The sequence below is a fragment of the Ranitomeya variabilis genome, chromosome 6 (genome assembly GCF_051348905.1).
Source record: "Ranitomeya variabilis isolate aRanVar5 chromosome 6, aRanVar5.hap1, whole genome shotgun sequence".
Lineage (NCBI taxonomy): Eukaryota > Metazoa > Chordata > Amphibia > Anura > Dendrobatidae > Ranitomeya > Ranitomeya variabilis.
In genome coordinates this window covers 375,000,918-375,018,511 of record NC_135237.1, presented here as the reverse complement: position 1 = coordinate 375,018,511, position 17,594 = coordinate 375,000,918, and positions in this window count along the sequence as shown.

The window sequence follows — 17,594 nt, the reverse complement described above, 5'->3', positions numbered from 1 at the left end:
AACACCGCAACTAGAAGTAGCCGTGGAATGTACCTAGCGCTCCCTAGACATCTCGACACAGCCAGAGGACTAATTACCCCTAGAGAAAGAAAAGGGAAAACTATCTTGCCTCAGAGAAAATCCCCAAAGAACAGGCAGCCCCCCACAAATATTGACTGTGAGAGGAGAGGGAAAAAACATACACAGACTGAAATGAGAATTTAGCAAAGGAGGCCACTTCTAGCTAAATAGAAAGGACAGGACAGAGTACTATGCGGTCAGTATTAAAACACTAGAAAATATCCACCACAGAAAATACAAAAACTCCACAGCTAACTAAAGACATGGAGGGTATATCTGCATCTCCAGAGATACCAGCTTGGCTAAACAATTCCTTATACAGACCAAGCTGGACAAGACAAAACATGGAAAATAACTGAACAATAAGACCACAGCATGTGGACAGCAAAATCAAGGCCAGAACTTATCTTTGTTGAAAAGAACTGCAAAGCAGAAGAGACCAGGCAGGGATGTGAATCCTCCAGGAACAATGGACAACTGGCACTGACTAAAGGGTGAAGCAAGACTAAATAGCCCTGTCCAAATTGCAGAAAGTGAAAACACCTGATAAGTGCTGTGATTCAAAGACAGCAGCGCTACCACTTACAACCACCGGAGGGAGCCCAAGAGCAGAATTCACAACAGTACCCCCCCCCTTGAGGAGGGGTCACCGAAACCTCACCAGAGCCCCCAGGCCGATCCGGACGAGCCAAATGAAAGGCACAAACCAAATCATCAGCATGAACATCGGAGGCAACAACCCAAGAATTATCCTCCTGGCCATAATCCTTCCATTTAACAAGATACTGAAGCCTCCGCCTCGAAAAACGAGAATCCAAAATCTTCTCAACCACATACTCCAACTCCCCATCAATCTACACCGGGGCAGGAGGATCAACAGAGGGAACAACGGGCACCACATATTTCCGCAACAAAGATCTATGAAAAACATTATGGATGGAAAAAGAGGCTGGAAGGGCCAAACAAAAAGACACCAGATTGATAATCTCAGAAATCCTATAAGGACCAATAAACCGAGGCTTAAACTTAGGGGAAGAAACCTTCATAGGGACATGACGGGAAGACAACCAGACCAAATCCCCAACCCGAAGCCAGGAACCAACACAGCGACGACGGTTAGCAAAACGCTGAGCCCCTTCCTGAGACAACACCAAATTGTCAACAACATGAGCCCAAATTTGCTGCAACCTGTCAACCACAGAGTCCACCCCAGGACAATCAGAAGGCTCAACCTGCCCTGAAGAAAAACGAGGATGAAAACCAGAGTTACAAAACAAGGGTGAAACCAAGGTAGCAGAACTAGCCCGATTATTAAGGGCAAACTCGGCCAATGGCAAGAAAGCCACTCAATCATCCTGATCAGCAGACACAAAGCATCTCAAATAAGTTTCCAAAGTCTGATTAGTTCGCTCGGTTTGGCCATTTGTCTGAGGATGAAATGCGGAAGAAAAAGACAAATCAATGCCCAGCCAAGCACAAAAGGCCCGCCAAAACCTAGAAACAAACTGGGAACCTCTATTGGACACAATGTTCTCCGGAATGCCATGCAAACGAACCACATGCTGAAAAAACAACGGAACCAAATCAGAAGAAGAAGGCAACTTAGGCAAAGGTACCAAATGAGAAAACCGGTCACAAACCACCCAGATAACTGACATCCTCTGGGAAACCGGAAGATCCGAAATAAAATCCATAGAAATATGCGTCCAAGGCCTCTCAGAGACCGGCAAAGGCAAAAGCAACCCACTAGCGCGGGAACAGCAAGGCTTGGCCCGCGCACAAGTCCCACAGGACTGCACAAAAGAACGCACATCCCGTGACAAAGAAGGCCACCAAAAGGACCTACCAACCAAATCTCTGGTACCAAAAATCCCAGGATGACCGGCCAACACAGAACAATGAACCTCCGAAATCACTTTACTAGTCCATCTGTCAGGAACAAACAATTTCCCCACTGGACAGCGGTCAGGTTTATCAGCCTGAAATTTCTGAAGAAGCCGTCGTAAATCAGGGGAGATGGCAGAAAGAATCACCCCTTCCTTCAGAATACCGACCGGCTCAAGAACCCCAGGAGAATCAGGCAAAAAGCTCCTAGAGAGGGCATCAGCCTTAACATTCTTAGAACCCGGAAGATACGAGACCACAAAATCAAAACGGGAGAAAAACAGAGACCAACGGGCCTGTCTAGGATTCAGCCGTTTGGCAGACTCAAGATAAATCAGATTCTTATGATCGATCAAGACCACAATACGGTGCTTGGCCCCCTCAAGCCAATGTCGCCACTCCTCAAATGCCCACTTCATAGCCAACAACTCACGATTGCCGACATCATAATTGCGTTCCGCAGGCAAAAACTTTTGAGAAAAGAAGGCACACGGTTTCATCAAGGAACCATCAGAATTCCTCTGAGACAAAACGGCCCCTGCCCCAATCTAAGAAGCGTCAACCTCAACCTGAAAAGGAAGAGAAACATTTGGCTGACGCAACACAGGGGCAGAAGTAAATTGGCTTTTAAGCTCCTGAAAGGCAGAAACAGCTGCAGAGGACCAATTCGTAACATCAGCGCCTTTGTTCGTCAAATCGGTCAGGGATTTAACCACACTGGAGAAGTTGGCAATGAAATGGCGATAAAAATTAGCAAAGCCCAAAAATTTCTGAAGGCTCTTCACGGATGTGGGCTGGATCCAATCATGAATGGCCTGAGCCTTAACCGGATCCATTTCTATAGATGAGGGAGAAAAAATGAAGCCCAAAAAAGAAATCTTCTGTACTCCAAAGAGGCACTTAGACTCCTTCACAAACAAGGCATTATCATGAAGGATCTGAAATACCATCCTGACTTGTTTCACATGAGACTCCCAATCATCTGAAAAAAATCAAAATATCATCCAAATATACAATCATGAATTTAACAAGATAATTCTGAAATATATCATGCATGAAGGACTGAAACACAGATTGAGCATTAGAGAGTCCGAATGGCATCACAAGGTATTCAAAATGGCCTTCGGGCGTATTAAATGCAGTTTTCCATTCGTCCCCCTGCTTAATACGAACCAGATTATATGCCCCTCGAAGGTCAATCTTAGTAAACCAACTAGCCCCCTTAATCCTAGCAAACAGATCAGAAAGCAAAGGCAAAGGGTATTGGAATTTGACCGTGATCTTATTCAAGAGGCGATAATCAATACAGGGTCTCAAGGAGCCATCTTTTTTGGCAACAAAGAAAAAACCTGCTCCCAATGGTGAAGAAGATGGTCGAATATGCCCCTTCTCCAAGGACTCCTTCACATAGCTCCGCATGGTGGTATGTTCTGGCACAGACAGGTTGAAAAGTCGGCCTTTAGGGAACTTACAGCCTGGAATCAAGTCAATAGCACAATCACAGTCCCTATGCGGTGGAAGGGAACTGGACTTGGGCTCATTGAATACATCCTGGAAATTTGACAAAAACTCAGGAATTTCAGAAGAGGGGGAGGAGGCAATTGACATCACAGGAACGTCACCATGAACCCCCTGACAACCCCAACTAGTCACAGACATAGATTTCCAATCTAATACCGGATTATGCACCTGTAACCATGGGAAACCCAGCACAATAGCATCATGCAAATTATGCAACACCAGAAAACGACAATCTTCCTGATGGGCTGGCACCATGCACATGGTCAGCTGTGTCCAAAACTGAGGTTTATTTTTAGCCAACGGTGTAGCATCAATGCCCCTCAAAGGAATAGGACTCTGTAAAGGCTGCAAGGGGAAACCGCAACGTCTGGCAAATTCTAAGTCCATGAAATTTAGAGCGGCAACTGAATCCACAAATGACATGACAGAAAATGACGATAATGAGCAGATCAGGGTCACAGATAACAGAAATTTAGGTTGTACAGTACTGATGGTAACAGAACCAGCGATTCTCTTGGTATGCTTAGGGCAATCAGAAATAACATGAGCAGAATCGCCGCAGTAAAAACACAACCTATTCTGACATCTGAATCCTTGTCGTTCAGCTCTAGACACAATCCTATCACACTGCATAGGCTCAGGACTGTGCTCGGAAGACAATGCCATAGTGTGCACAACTCTGTGCTCGCGCAAGCGCCGATCAATCTGAATGGCCAGAGACATAGGATCACTCAGACCAGCAGGCGTGGGGAACCCCACCATAACATCTTTAACGGATTCAGAAAGACCCTTTCTGAAGATTGCCACCAAGGCATCCTCATTCCATTTAGTTAGTACAGACCATTTTCTAAACTTCTGGCAATATGATTCTGCCGCTTCTTGGCCCTGAGACAGAGCCAACAAGGTCTTCTCAGCATGATCCACTGAATTAGGTTCGTCATACAATAACCCAAGCGCCTGAAAAAAGGTGTCTACATTAAGCAACGCCAGATTCCCAGGTTCCAGGGCAAATGCCCAATCCTGGGGGTCACCACGCAGCAGAGATATAATAATTTTAACCTGCTGGATGGGATCACCAGAGGAACGGGGTTTCAGAGAAAAAAACAGTTTACAGTTATTTTTAAAGCTCAGAAATTTGGACCTATCCCCAAAAAACAAATCAGGAGTTGGAATTCTATGCTCTAAAACTGGAGTCCGAACGATATAATCGGAAATACCCTGTACTCTAGCAGCAAGTTGATCCACACGAGAAGCCAATCCCTGAACATCCATACCAGCGCCGAACTCCTGAGCCACCCAGAGGCAAAGAGGGAAGAGAACAAAAAAACAAAACAGACTACAGAAAAAAAAAATGGCTCAGCACTTTCCTTCCCTTCTTCTGAGATGCGGTTAACTCATTGTTGGCCAGTTGTACTGTTATTATCTGGTGGCCTAAGAGCAGCATGGGACGTACTCTGGAGAAGGTGGTACCTGTACTGACCACAGACCCTGAACCTAACACCGCAACTAGAAGTAGCCGTGGAATGTACCTAGCGCTCCCTAGACATCTCGACACAGCCGGAGGACTAATTACCCCTAGAGATAGAAAAGGGAAAACTATCTTGCCTCAGAGAAAATCCCCAAAGAACAGGCAGCCCCCACAAATATTGACTGTGAGAGGAGAGGGAAAAAACATACACAGACTGAAATGAGAATTTAGCAAAGGAGGCCACTTCTAGCTAAATAGAAAGGACAGGACAGAGTACTATGCGGTCAGTATTAAAACACTAGAAAATATCCACCACAGAAAATACAAAAACTCCACAAAAAGCTCCACAGTCTAAAGACATGGAGGGTATATCTGCATCTCCAGAGATACCAGCTTGGCTAAACAAATCCTTATACAGACCAAGCTGGACAAGACAAAACATGGAAAATAACTGAACAATATGACCACAGCATGTGGACAGCAAAATCAAGGCCAGAACTTATCTTTGTTGAAAAGAACTGCAAAGCAGAAGAGACCAGGCAGGGATGTGAATCCTCCAGGAGCAATGGACAACTGGCACTGACTAAAGGGTGAAGCAAGACTAAATAGCCCTGTCCAAATTGCAAAAAGTGAAAACACCTGATAAGTGCTGTGATTCAGAGACAGCAGCGCTACCACTTACAACCACCGGAGGGAGCCCAAGATCAGAATTCACAACAGTGGCCCGCCTGTATGTGCGTTAGTAATAGGCTGTAAACCAGATGCTCTGCATTGCCTGTGTGAACAATGCCACATACAGACTATTATCGCTTATCTTTCTGTGCACTAATGCCAAACAGCCAACACTGGATTGAAAGTGGTTGTTTCATCGGTATTTTTTGCACCTGTTTTTTGCCATCATTAATCGGGTCCGATGCACCCTGCTGGTGCATTTGTTTGGAGGCTTCAGCAGGTAATCATCTCTGCTTTTTTCTCTGTGATTTTTTTGCTGCAGAATATGTTGGCGCTATAGAAATAAAATCATTATTATTATTATTATTATTATTATTATTATTATAAGTCTACACACCCTTGTTGAAATTCAAAGTTTTTGGCATGTAAAAAAAAATCATACCAAGAGAGAATCATTTCACAAATATTTCTCCCTTTAATGTCACCTGCAAGCTTTATAATTCGAAACATTCTTAAAGCATAATGCTGTCTCCAACATGCTTCACTTTTTGTATTGTGACTTTTGGTGATGTGCAGTGTTGGATTTGCGTCAAAGATGCGTTTTAGAATTATGGCCAAAAAGTCCAACCTTTGTCTCATAAGACCATAACACATTTTCCCACAATTTTAGTCAGACTTCATGTAGGTTTTGGTACAACATAGGTGTTCTTGAACATTTTTCTTTGTAAGAGAAGGCTTCCACATTGACACCCTAGCCCACAAGCCAGACATATTAAGAATATGGGAGATTGTTCTCCCATGCAATAAACAACCAGTACTTGCCAGAATTACTGCAGCTCTTTTAATGCCTGTGCCTCATGGCACCTCCTAAATCATTTTTCTTCTTGTCTTTTCATCATTTTTTAAAGATATCCAATAATGTTACTATTTTGCCAAATTTATGCCATTAATATTGCTATGGCACCTCCCTGTAGGGAGAGGCCTTAACCATCAGACATCACCCAGCCATTGATTGGGGACATTTCAGAATCGTGCGGGGCTGCCCATCTAAGAAACAGGGAGCACGTGCGTGCTCTAAGCGTACTCCCAGGAGACTTATGCACCATGTGTAGGTCATAGAAGGAAGCAGACGTAGCAGGGACTGAAACATAAAGGGTAAGTGCACATTGGCGTCCCTACCAGGAGGAGGGAGAGAGATCGTGCAGAGACGCCAGCGCTGTCATGACACGTATCTATATACACATGCCATTAGTTGAGAAATAAATCCTGTTGATAGGTTCTTTTTATGACTCCCACAATAAATGGCCTTCTACCAATTGATTGTTCAGATGACAATTCCTAAATTTGCTTGACAGGGCCAAGCCCTGGGGTATTCTTTATGAGAAAGCCACTGCCAAACTCTTAAGGCTGTGTTTTATCTACAGTGAGAATAAAAGGATCAGCAAATGAAATTTAACAGGAACAAACTGGATATTTCCCATATTACTAGCTCTTGTGGGAGTGTCAGGAGGACTCAAGAAACTTTAGACTGCTGGCAGATCCCATCAATATAAGTAAGTTTGGATAACTTTTGCACATGGAAGCCTTTTATCATGATTTGTGCAAAATGCGATTGCTTCAATTATATGAAATATTATTGTTAATATAATTATTATTGCAAAATGAAAATAGAAAAAAATAATTATTTACCCTAATACTATAATATACTTTCTGCATATAAGTTTGTACTGCTACTACAGGCATGTAAGTAAAATGCTAAGATTTTTAATGCTGTTCCTGTGCATCTTTTCCTTTCAATGCCTTCTTTTTAGTACCTGTATAAAAAGATAGCATCTGCAAATTGAGACAATAACTAATTGTCATTCTAAAGTACGGTTTAATTTCAGGCGTATTCAGCACACATGCAAAATTCTTTTACTATCAAAATATCTTCTTTAGTAATTGTGAAACTAATTTTAAACTGCTTTTTTTTCAGAACCCTTCTTTAAGTATTCTCCATCTATTAAACAGATGGAGAATAGATTGTAAACATATTTGCTTCATATTGAATAGGTTGTTGCCTGCATAATACTAATTAACAAATGAAATGACTGACTTTCTGAAGCACATTAGGAACAAAATCACTACGTTTTTCTTTTGTAGTTATTTACTTTCACAATTGCATACAGAAAAAAAAGCTGTTTTAAATGTTCATGTGCAGAAGTACAAACTGTAAAACTTAAAACAGCATATTATGTTGTTCTCTATAACTTTCACATTTAATCGATAAAAAGCAACCCTGCAATTATTAGAATTATGTTTTTCACTTCCAGATGTAGTTATGTGTTTCTATACTACTGTTTCTTAATGGTAACATTAAACTCAAGTTATTATTTTATAAGAGATGAGAGAATCTACCAAAATTAAAGTTGTGAAGATTCGCTCAAATTCGGCAAATAAATAAATTTCAAATCAAATATATTTTGTACAAATCAAAATCTTGCTCTTGAAAAATTCTTTAACTTTGCTATGATCTCCTGACTCCAATGCATAATAAATGGTTGGACCGTAAAGGGATTGAAAAACAATAAATTATCACACTCACTAGTCCTTACCTTCCCCAGCATCTGCACTTCCCCGATTGTTCTCTGCTGGCACCTGCTTAGTTTAGGCACTGATCTTCTCCTATCTCCTTGCTGGCTGACTAGTTGGAGCAATGCATGTCATGATATCATGGTGTCAGAACATTTGGCAAACTCTATTCATTACCAGAGGTGCCAGTGAAGACTGAAGAGGAGACCAGCGCTGGAGCAAAGAGGGTGTTTTAGGAAAGCAGTGGAGGGCTGGCAGGGAGGTGCTGAAGCTGGGACAGGTTAGAAGCTAGGTGGGCCCATATGAATCCAGAAAAATGTCAGCCAGATGGCCACTAATTTGCTATATTTGTACAAATTTAACTCCCAAAAATTGCAAATTGTCTCTTCAGAGAGGAATAGAACTAGAACTCTAGTTCCACTTATAGGAACTAGCAATCCTAAAAGTCGTTATCGATCCTTTAACAAGTCTTGTCATATGGCTTAGCATAAAAGCCAAAACCAGAATCTCAATTTGCAGACACTGTGTTTTTGGGCACTGCCCCTCATCAGTGCAAAGTTTGGTTTGGCTATCTGAGAGGCTGGTATAAAAGGGGTAACGTTTCTCCTCATCTCGGCATGATTAACATGTCACTCTTCACATGGAGAAACGTTACCCCTTGGATACTCCCAAAAATTACAATTCGCTAAAATTTGAGAAATTCTAATTTAATTTAATTTGTTAAAAATCTGTTTGCTCATCCAAATATATTACTCATTGCAAATGAAGCATCAATATTGAAAAAAGCATGATATACTATCTTTTAAAGAGGGCCTATTACCAGGTCAGTTTTTGCTCCTGCTACTCCCTTCAGTATGCTGTTTTTAGTTGTTTTTTTTTAATCTGCCATAAAGTTCCAGAGATACTGGTCTTCTTATTTAGTGAAAAAAGTTCATATCCCTAAAACTTTACAGAAGGTTAAAAAAATATTTAAAACAGAATACTCAGGGAAACAGCGGGAATAAAATAAATACAAAACAACCACTTTTGACCTAGTGATAGATCTTCTGTGAAGTGCCCATGTGGCTCATTTATATCTTCATGGGGTGAGTATGGTGTCATAGATGTGGAAGCCTTGGTACAACAATACACAAATTTCATGCCTGCAGGAACTACTTCAGCCACAGTATTGTGCTACCATACGGATAAATCACCAAATTCTCCTTTAGAAACTCTGTGAAACACAGTAGCAGTGTGAAAGAGCATGTGTTAAAACTAGTGCAAAAATGACATCTAAGGAGCTAGTGGATCTAAATAGAGATGGGTGGATGTTCGGATTCATCAGCTTCGGCCAAACTATTGTTATAAATTTGGTTCAGGATATACAATACCAATACAAGTCAATAGGAACCTGAATTTTGGTGCATTAAAATATATATATATATAAAATAGTCATAGTAAGGGCTAGAGGACTGCAAAAGGAAGCTAAATGGGGGTAAGAGCAGGATAATTGCCCTGCAAACAAATTTGAATAGGCAAATTGCTTAAAGTAACATAGAATAGAAAAAATTGCAGTCTTGAACCAGAAGGCAGAGGTCCAAGTGGAGAAAAAAGTTGAGGAGGTGGTGGAGGTGGCAGTGTAGGTGGAAAAGAGATAGAAGGAGTAAGTATCCAACATTGTTTTTGTGTTGGTTTTTTTAATTATTGATTTTTTGGGGAGTACTCTGAAAACAGTCAGTTTAGTAATCTGCTGGCCACTCTCAATCTGTAAATAGGCTGTTTCATACTAGTGATGGTGTAGGTGCTGCAGGGAAAGAGGCCATTGTCAATCTGTGCCTGCTAAGCACCCGAATGAAACACCTTCCGCAGGTGAAAGCATGCTACAGGACATTCTGTTTAATTTTGTATACCTGAGTACTGCTGGTTGAATCGTGAGACCAGAACAAGTAGAGGTGGCTTTAGATTCGTTGGCTAAGAGAGTTTTCAGTACCTTTGCTTTGTTCTCCATCCAATCCCCAGCGAAAAACACAGATTTTGCACCTGTAGCCTATGGGAATTAATCTTCCACCTCACTCCTTTGCAAATCAGGCAAGTAGTCTGAACTCCAAGTCATATAACAGTCACTTCAGCTTTTTCAAGACTGCTGGCTGTGGCTCTGTGGCCATACACCTGGCCCTGCCCCCACAAATAGAATAGATATAGTGCACTGATGCCCAACCACTTGTTCTTTTGGAGTATGAGTACGTGGGAGTGGTAATGCAAACAGTCAGCAAACCACCGAGATCAAACCGCTCTGGAACGCCGCGTGGAACGCAAGCGGACCTTACTGCGCAGGACCGGAAGTCAGAGCGGCTGCTGAAAAGACATGCGCACCTTCTGACCAGCGATGAGTAAGTATATACCGGAGCGTGATGTGCCGGAATGCGTGGCTATCTGTCCAAGGTGCCCAGGGAAGCATCATTACAATAAAATGACAAAGTGCACAAACATGTGAATATATACCGGAGCGATTATCTATCAAAGTGCCAGAAAATCATTTATTTACAATTACGTAAACCAACCTTACTGCACAAGACCGGAGCGTGTTATGCCGGAGGCGTGGCTATCTATCAAATGTGCCCAGAGGAAACATAATTACGCATAAAGTGACAAAGTGCACAAAACCATTAAATAACTAAACATATGAGTATATACCGGGGCGATTATCTATCACAGTGCCGTGTGTATATATATTTACAAACGTGATTCAGCAGGCTATATCTGATTTTTAAATTGTTTGAAGCATATCTTCTACGTTATACAGGACTTATCCACTTTAAAAACTAATTTGTTCATTTACTAACGAGCTACAGTAGGGGAGATCTTAGTTTTAAATTGTTTGTAGCATTTAGTCTATGTCATACAGGCCTCATCCACTCATGCTCTATATATATGCTGCTAGCTTGAAAGTCTTACCCACACATACAAAATCTGTGTCTGAGAGAGAGACCACTGGCCCTTCCCCTGTATAATGTCCTTCTAAATCTGCTGTGCAGGAAGGAGGCACTGATACCTCTTGCCCACAACCTGCAGTTGCACAGATACAGTCAGCAACTACTCCCAGTTCGTTGTCCCAGTGCAGCATTCAGTTGTCCCTTGTCAGCAGATATGTCTCTTCCCAAATTATTACTTCGATAGGGCTTACATATTTGTTAGCACTTTGCATTGTCAGTAGTGTTGAGCGATACTTTCCGATATCGGAAAGTATCGGTATCGGAAAGTATCGGCCGATACCGTCAAAATATCGGATCTAATCCGATACCGATACCCGATCCCAATGCAAGTCAATGGGACGAAAATATCGGAATTAAAATAAACCCTTTCTTTCCTTGTAGGTTCATTCTACATGAAGGAAAACAACTAAGAATAATGTAGGATGTATTGGGGGACGTGGCGGAGACATTAAAGGCACAGAGGTTTAGCCCAATGTAATAGAATAGCAGGTTTTTTTTTTTTTATGACGTTCGGCGGTAGAAAGATTTTGACTATGTTAATTTTTTTTTATTTTGTCAGATATTGATGTTTCACTACTTCCACGCCCTTCACCTTCTTTTTTACTTCTCCCACACTTTCTTCTTCATTATCCTCATCATCAGCTTCTTTGACATCAACTTCTTCACCTTATTCATCTTCTTCTTCATCTTCTACCTATTATTTTTTTTCTTACATTGTTCATATTCTTTTTATTTTACTATTATCTTCATCATATTCTACTTCTTCATCATATTCTTATTTGTGACAGGCATTCCCGTAGTTGTTATCTATAAAAGTTTGAAGATTACACCTTCCGTTCTGCCTGTCACAAAAGAGTTACATTTGTCCGCGTTCAGTTTGGCCTGCAGCATCAGGCTTTATCCAGGGGCACCACGAGGAGGAACGGACTCACCCCCATACACTGCTTAGTCTTCTTCTGCTTATAATTTAGATAATATCTTTTGCTCTGATATTTAGTCTTATGCTTAATGTTCTTCTGCTCTTTGTTCTGCAGCCTCTTGTTCTTCTGCTTCTCGGTCTTCCAGGTCGTCGTCGTCTCCAGGGTCGTCGTCTCCGGGGTCGTCGTCATCGGGGTGGTCTTCAGGGTCGTCATCTCCGGGGTCGTCGTCATCGGGGTGGTCTTCGGGGTCATCGTCTCCAGGGTCGTCGTCATCACGGTGGTTGTCGTCTCTGGTGTCGTCGTCATCTTAGGGGTGGTCTTCCGGGTCATCGTGTTTAGTCTCTTGAACTTGGAAATGTAGCAGAAGGTACAAGAAGGCTGAGAAAATGCCGAGAACCAGCTGATGGAACTGGAACTCGGATGGCTACCCGAAGGTCCAAGAGCCAATGGAACTACCGAAGACCAGCTGACGTTACTGGAACCCGGTTACTAAGCAGGAGGTACCCGTGCCTGAAAGCACTACCAAGGACCACCTGACGTTGGTGGAACTCAGATACCCAGAGGGAGGCACCTAAGCCAAAGGCTCTGCCCGGAACCAGCTGACGGTACTGGAACCAGGATGGGGAGCAGAAGGTACAAGAGCAAGTGTCTGCGTGGCTTTTGCAGGACACGATGCCGGCTGCACAGCAGGGGAACAGCTGGCGGTGCTGAACCCCACTGACACATTGGCTGGTGTTTTTCTCTGTGCAGCTAGCAGTACCGGGCCCCAACTGGCGGTGTTAGAGCCCGGGGTCAGCAGGAGGAGGAGATGGAGCAGAGTGTAGGCCGAAGCCTGCACTGGCGGCAGCTTTGAGTCTGTTGTGCCTGCGTGGCTGTTGCAGGACACGTTGCCGGCTGCACAGCAGGGGAACAGCTGGCGGTGCTGAACCCCACTGACACATTGGCTGGTGTTTGGCTCTGTGCAGCTAGCAGTACCGGGCCCCAACTGGCGGTGTTGGAGCCCGGGCTCTGCAGGGGGAGCAGAGTGTAGGCCGAAGCCTACTTGAACCAATTTCAAAGGTAACCTTTAACCCCCCCTCAGGGGTTACAAAGTAGAAGAGCCACAGCTTATGCAGCAGTAGTGCTGCACAAGTCAAAGGTTGCTCTTTTAATTTTGCTCCTTGCACACGCTGAATGAAACACGTATAACATTTAGCCCTTTATACAGTCAAACTGTGTTGGAGGCGCGAGTTCCCTTTGTAATGAGACGCAGCACAGATGTCAAGAATCCCACCTTGGTGCTGGGTGCAGCCTCCTGAGCGTTGTTATTTGCTGTACAGGAGTCTGCGCTGTGGTGTTATCCCCTGGCCTAGCGCTGTTAGCGCTGCCCATCTTCTGACCTCATTTAATGTCGGCCGCTGCGGTTCGCGATGACCATGAATCCCAGCCCCGCGGTGTCTTAACATTGTTAAAACACTGCGGGGCTGTGATTCATGGCCTGGCGCAGCACATATGTTCGCCTCTCGCACTCGGGTCCTTACACCCGCTGCAGACTGTGCGACGTCAGCTGATCCCTTATCGCATGCCACGGCCATGAAGCCGCACAGTCTGAAGAAGGCGGAAGGAGATGAGGGACAGGCGAACTGATGCACTGCTCATGCCCATCAATCACACCCTCGCAGTCCCAAGAAATAAGACACCGAGGGGCGTTGTGTGGGTCAGGGCGGCCGCAGAGGCGCAGGCAGCCAAACAATGATGCCAGAAGACGGGCAGCACTACCAAGGGTGTTGCAGCGTGTCATTACAAAGGAAAGTCACCCCCCCGGGACGGTTAAATGGTCACACAGAGGACACATTTCAGACGTGTTTTCAGTTCCACATGTGCGAGGAGAATACGTTTATGAGCCACCTTGCACACATGCAGCATTACCGCTGTACAAGGTGGCCTTAAAAACGTACAAACGCCTGGGGGAGGGGGGACAGGTTCCCTTCAATTTCAGTTCTTGTGTCTGCGTGGCTTTTGCAGGACACGATGCCGGCTGCACAGCAGGGGAACAGCTGGCGGTGCTGAACCCCACTGACACATTGGCTGGTGTTTTTCTCTGTGCAGCTAGCAGTACCGGGCCCCAACTGGCGGTGTTAGAGCCCGGGGTCAGCAGGAGGAGGAGATGGAGCAGAGTGTAGGCCGAAGCCTGCACTGGCGGCAGCTTTGGGTCTGTTGTGCCTGCGTGGCTGTTGCAGGACACGTTGCCGGCTGCACAGCAGGGGAACAGCTGGCGGTGCTGAACCCCACTGACACATTGGCTGGTGTTTGGCTCTGTGCAGCTAGCAGTATCGGGCCCCAACTGGCGGTGTTGGAGCCCGGGCTCTGCAGGGGGAGCAGAGTGTAGGCCGAAGCCTACTTGAACCAATTTCAAAGGTAACCTTTAACCCCCCCTCAGGGGTTACAAAGTAGAAGAGCCACAGCTTATGCAGCAGTAGTGCTGCACAAGTCAAAGGTTGCTCTTTTAATTTTGCTCCTTGCACACGCTGAATGAAACACGTATAACATTTAGCCCTTTATACAGTCAAACTGTGTTGGAGGCGCGAGTTCCCTTTGTAATGAGACGCAGCACAGATGTCAAGAATCCCACCTTGGTGCTGGGTGCAGCCTCCTGAGCGTTGTTATTTGCTGTACAGGAGTCTGCGCTGTGGTGTTATCCCCTGGCCTAGCGCTGTTAGCGCTGCCCATCTTCTGACCTCATTTAATGTCGGCCGCTGCGGTTCGCGATGACCATGAATCCCAGCCCCGCGGTGTCTTAACATTGTTAAAACACTGCGGGGCTGTGATTCATGGCCTGGCGCAGCACATATGTTCGCCTCTCGCACTCGGGTCCTTACACCCGCTGCAGACTGTGCGGCGTCAGCTGATCCCTTATCGCATGCCACGGCCATGAAGCCGCACAGTCTGAAGAAGGCGGAAGGAGATGAGGGACAGGCGAACTGATGCACTGCTCATGCCCATCAATCACACCCTCGCAGTCCCAAGAAATAAGACACCGAGGGGCGTAGTGTGGGTCAGGGCGGCCGCAGAGGCGCAGGCAGCCAAACAATGATGCCAGAAGACGGGCAGCGCTACCAAGGGGGTTGCAGCGTGTCATTACAAAGGAAAGTCACACCCCCGGGACGGTTAAATGGTCACACAGAGGACACATTTCAGACAAGTTTTCAGTTCCACATGTGCGAGGAGAATACGTTTATGAGCCACCTTGCACACATGCAGCATTACCGCTGTACAAGGTGGCCTTAAAAACGTACAAACGCCTGGGGGAGGGGGGACAGGTTCCCTTCAATTTCAGTTCTTGTGTCTGCGTGGCTTTTGCAGGACACGATGCCGGCTGCACAGCAGGGGAACAGCTGGCGGTGCTGAACCCCACTGACACATTGGCTGGTGTTTTTCTCTGTGCAGCTAGCAGTACCGGGCCCCAACTGGCGGTGTTGGAGCCCGGGCTCTGCAGGGGGAGCAGAGTGTAGGCCGAAGCCTACTTGAACCAATTTCAAAGGTAACCTTTAACCCCCCCTTCAGGGGTTACAAAGTAGAAGAGCCACAGCTTATGCAGCAGTAGTGCTGCACAAGTCAAAGGTTGCTCTTTTAATTTTGCTCCTTGCACACGCTGAAAGGAACACGTATAACATTTAGGCCCTTACACAGTCAAACTGATTTTGAGGCGTGAGTTCCCTTCATAAAGAGACGCAGTACAGCTGGCAAAAATGCCACCTTGGTGCTTTGCGCGGCCTCCTGAGCATCGTTATTTGTTGCATAGGAGTCTGCGCTGTCGTGTTATCCCCCGGCCTAGCGCTGTTAGCGCTGCCCATCCTCTGACATCATGTTATGTCGGCTGTTGCGGTTTGCGATGACCATGCATCCCAGCCCCCCAGTGTGTTAACATTGTTAAACACTGCGGGGCTGGGATTCATGGCCTGGCGCAGTACATATGTTCGCCTCTCACACTCGGGTCCTTACACCCGCTTCAGACTGTGCGGCGTCAGCTGATCCCTTATCGCATGCCGCGGCCATGAAGCCGCACAGTCTGAGGAAGGCGGAAGGAGATGAGGGACAGGCGAAGAAATGCACCGTTCATGCCCATCAATCACACCCTTGCAGTCCCAATAAATAAGACACCGAGGGGCGTTGTGTGGGGCAAGGCGGCCGCAGAGGCGCAGGCAGCCAAACAATGATGCCAGAAGACGGGCAGCGCTACCAAGGAGCTTGTTGCGTGTCAATACAAAGGAAAATCACACCTGAGGGACGTTTTAATAGTCGCAGAGGACTCATTTTTAGACGTGTTCACTTCAACATGGGCAAGGAGATTAAGTTTCTGAGCCACCTTGCACACATGCAGCATTACTGTCGTACAAGGTGGCTGTAAAACGTAAAAACGCCTGGGGGAGGGGGGACAGGTTTCCTTCAATTTCAGTTCTTGTGTCTGCGTGGCTGTTGCAGGACACGTTGCCGGCTACACAGCAGGGGAACAGCTGGTGGTGCTGAACCCCACTGACACATTGGCTGGTGTTTGGCTCTGTGCAGCTAGCACATCTGGGCCCCAACTGGCGGTGTTAGAGCCCAGGGTCAGCAGGAGGAGGAGAGGGAGCAGAGTGTAGGCCGAAGCCTGCACTGGAGCAAGTTGAAAGGGAAACTTTAACCCCCCCCCCCAGGCGTTTGTAGCTGAAAGAGCCATCGTGTACAGCACTAATGCTGGAAAAGGTAAACTTAGCTCTTTTAATTATGGTCCTTGCACATGCTGAACCTAACACTTATAAAAAGTGTCCCCTCCTACCGTGATACCGTCCGGTAGGTGGAACTTTCCTTTGTGATGTGACACAGCACAGCCGTCATTCTTACCCCCTTGGCGCCGTGCGCCGCCTCCTCAGCGTTGTTTGAATCAGTCCCGGAGCCTGCGCTGTTAGGTTAGCCCTTGGCCATGCACACATTTTGCGCTGCCCGTCTTCTGACATCATTTGGTGTCAGGCTGGCTGCGCCTGTGCGGCCGCGCTGGCCGAGAGCCCGCCTTGTTGTGAATTTGGATTCTGGGCTCCCCCGGTGGCCGCTTGTGGAATTGGACTTGTCATCCTCTTTCCTGTTTCACCTGATTCCATCAGTAGTGGGTGTCGCTATTTAAGCTCATTTCTCTGGTGGTTTCTTGCCGGTCAACAATGTTATCTGATGCCTCTCAGTGCTTGTTCCTGCTTCTAGACAACTACTAGATAAGTTGGACTTTTGTCCATGTTTTGTTTTGCCTATTTGTTCCAGTTCACAGCTGAAGTTTTGTTACTGTGTCTGGAAAGCTCTCGTTGATCAGGGATTGCTACTCTGGCGTTATGAGTTAATGCCAGAGTTTAAGGTAATCTCTGGATGGTGTTTTGTTAGTGTTTTTCTGCTGACCATGAAAGTATACTATCTGTCTTCTGCTATCTAGTAAGCGGACCTCAAATTTGCTAAGACTATTTTCCTGCTGCGTTTGTTGTTTCATCTGAACTCACCGTCATTATATGTGGGGGGCTACTGTCT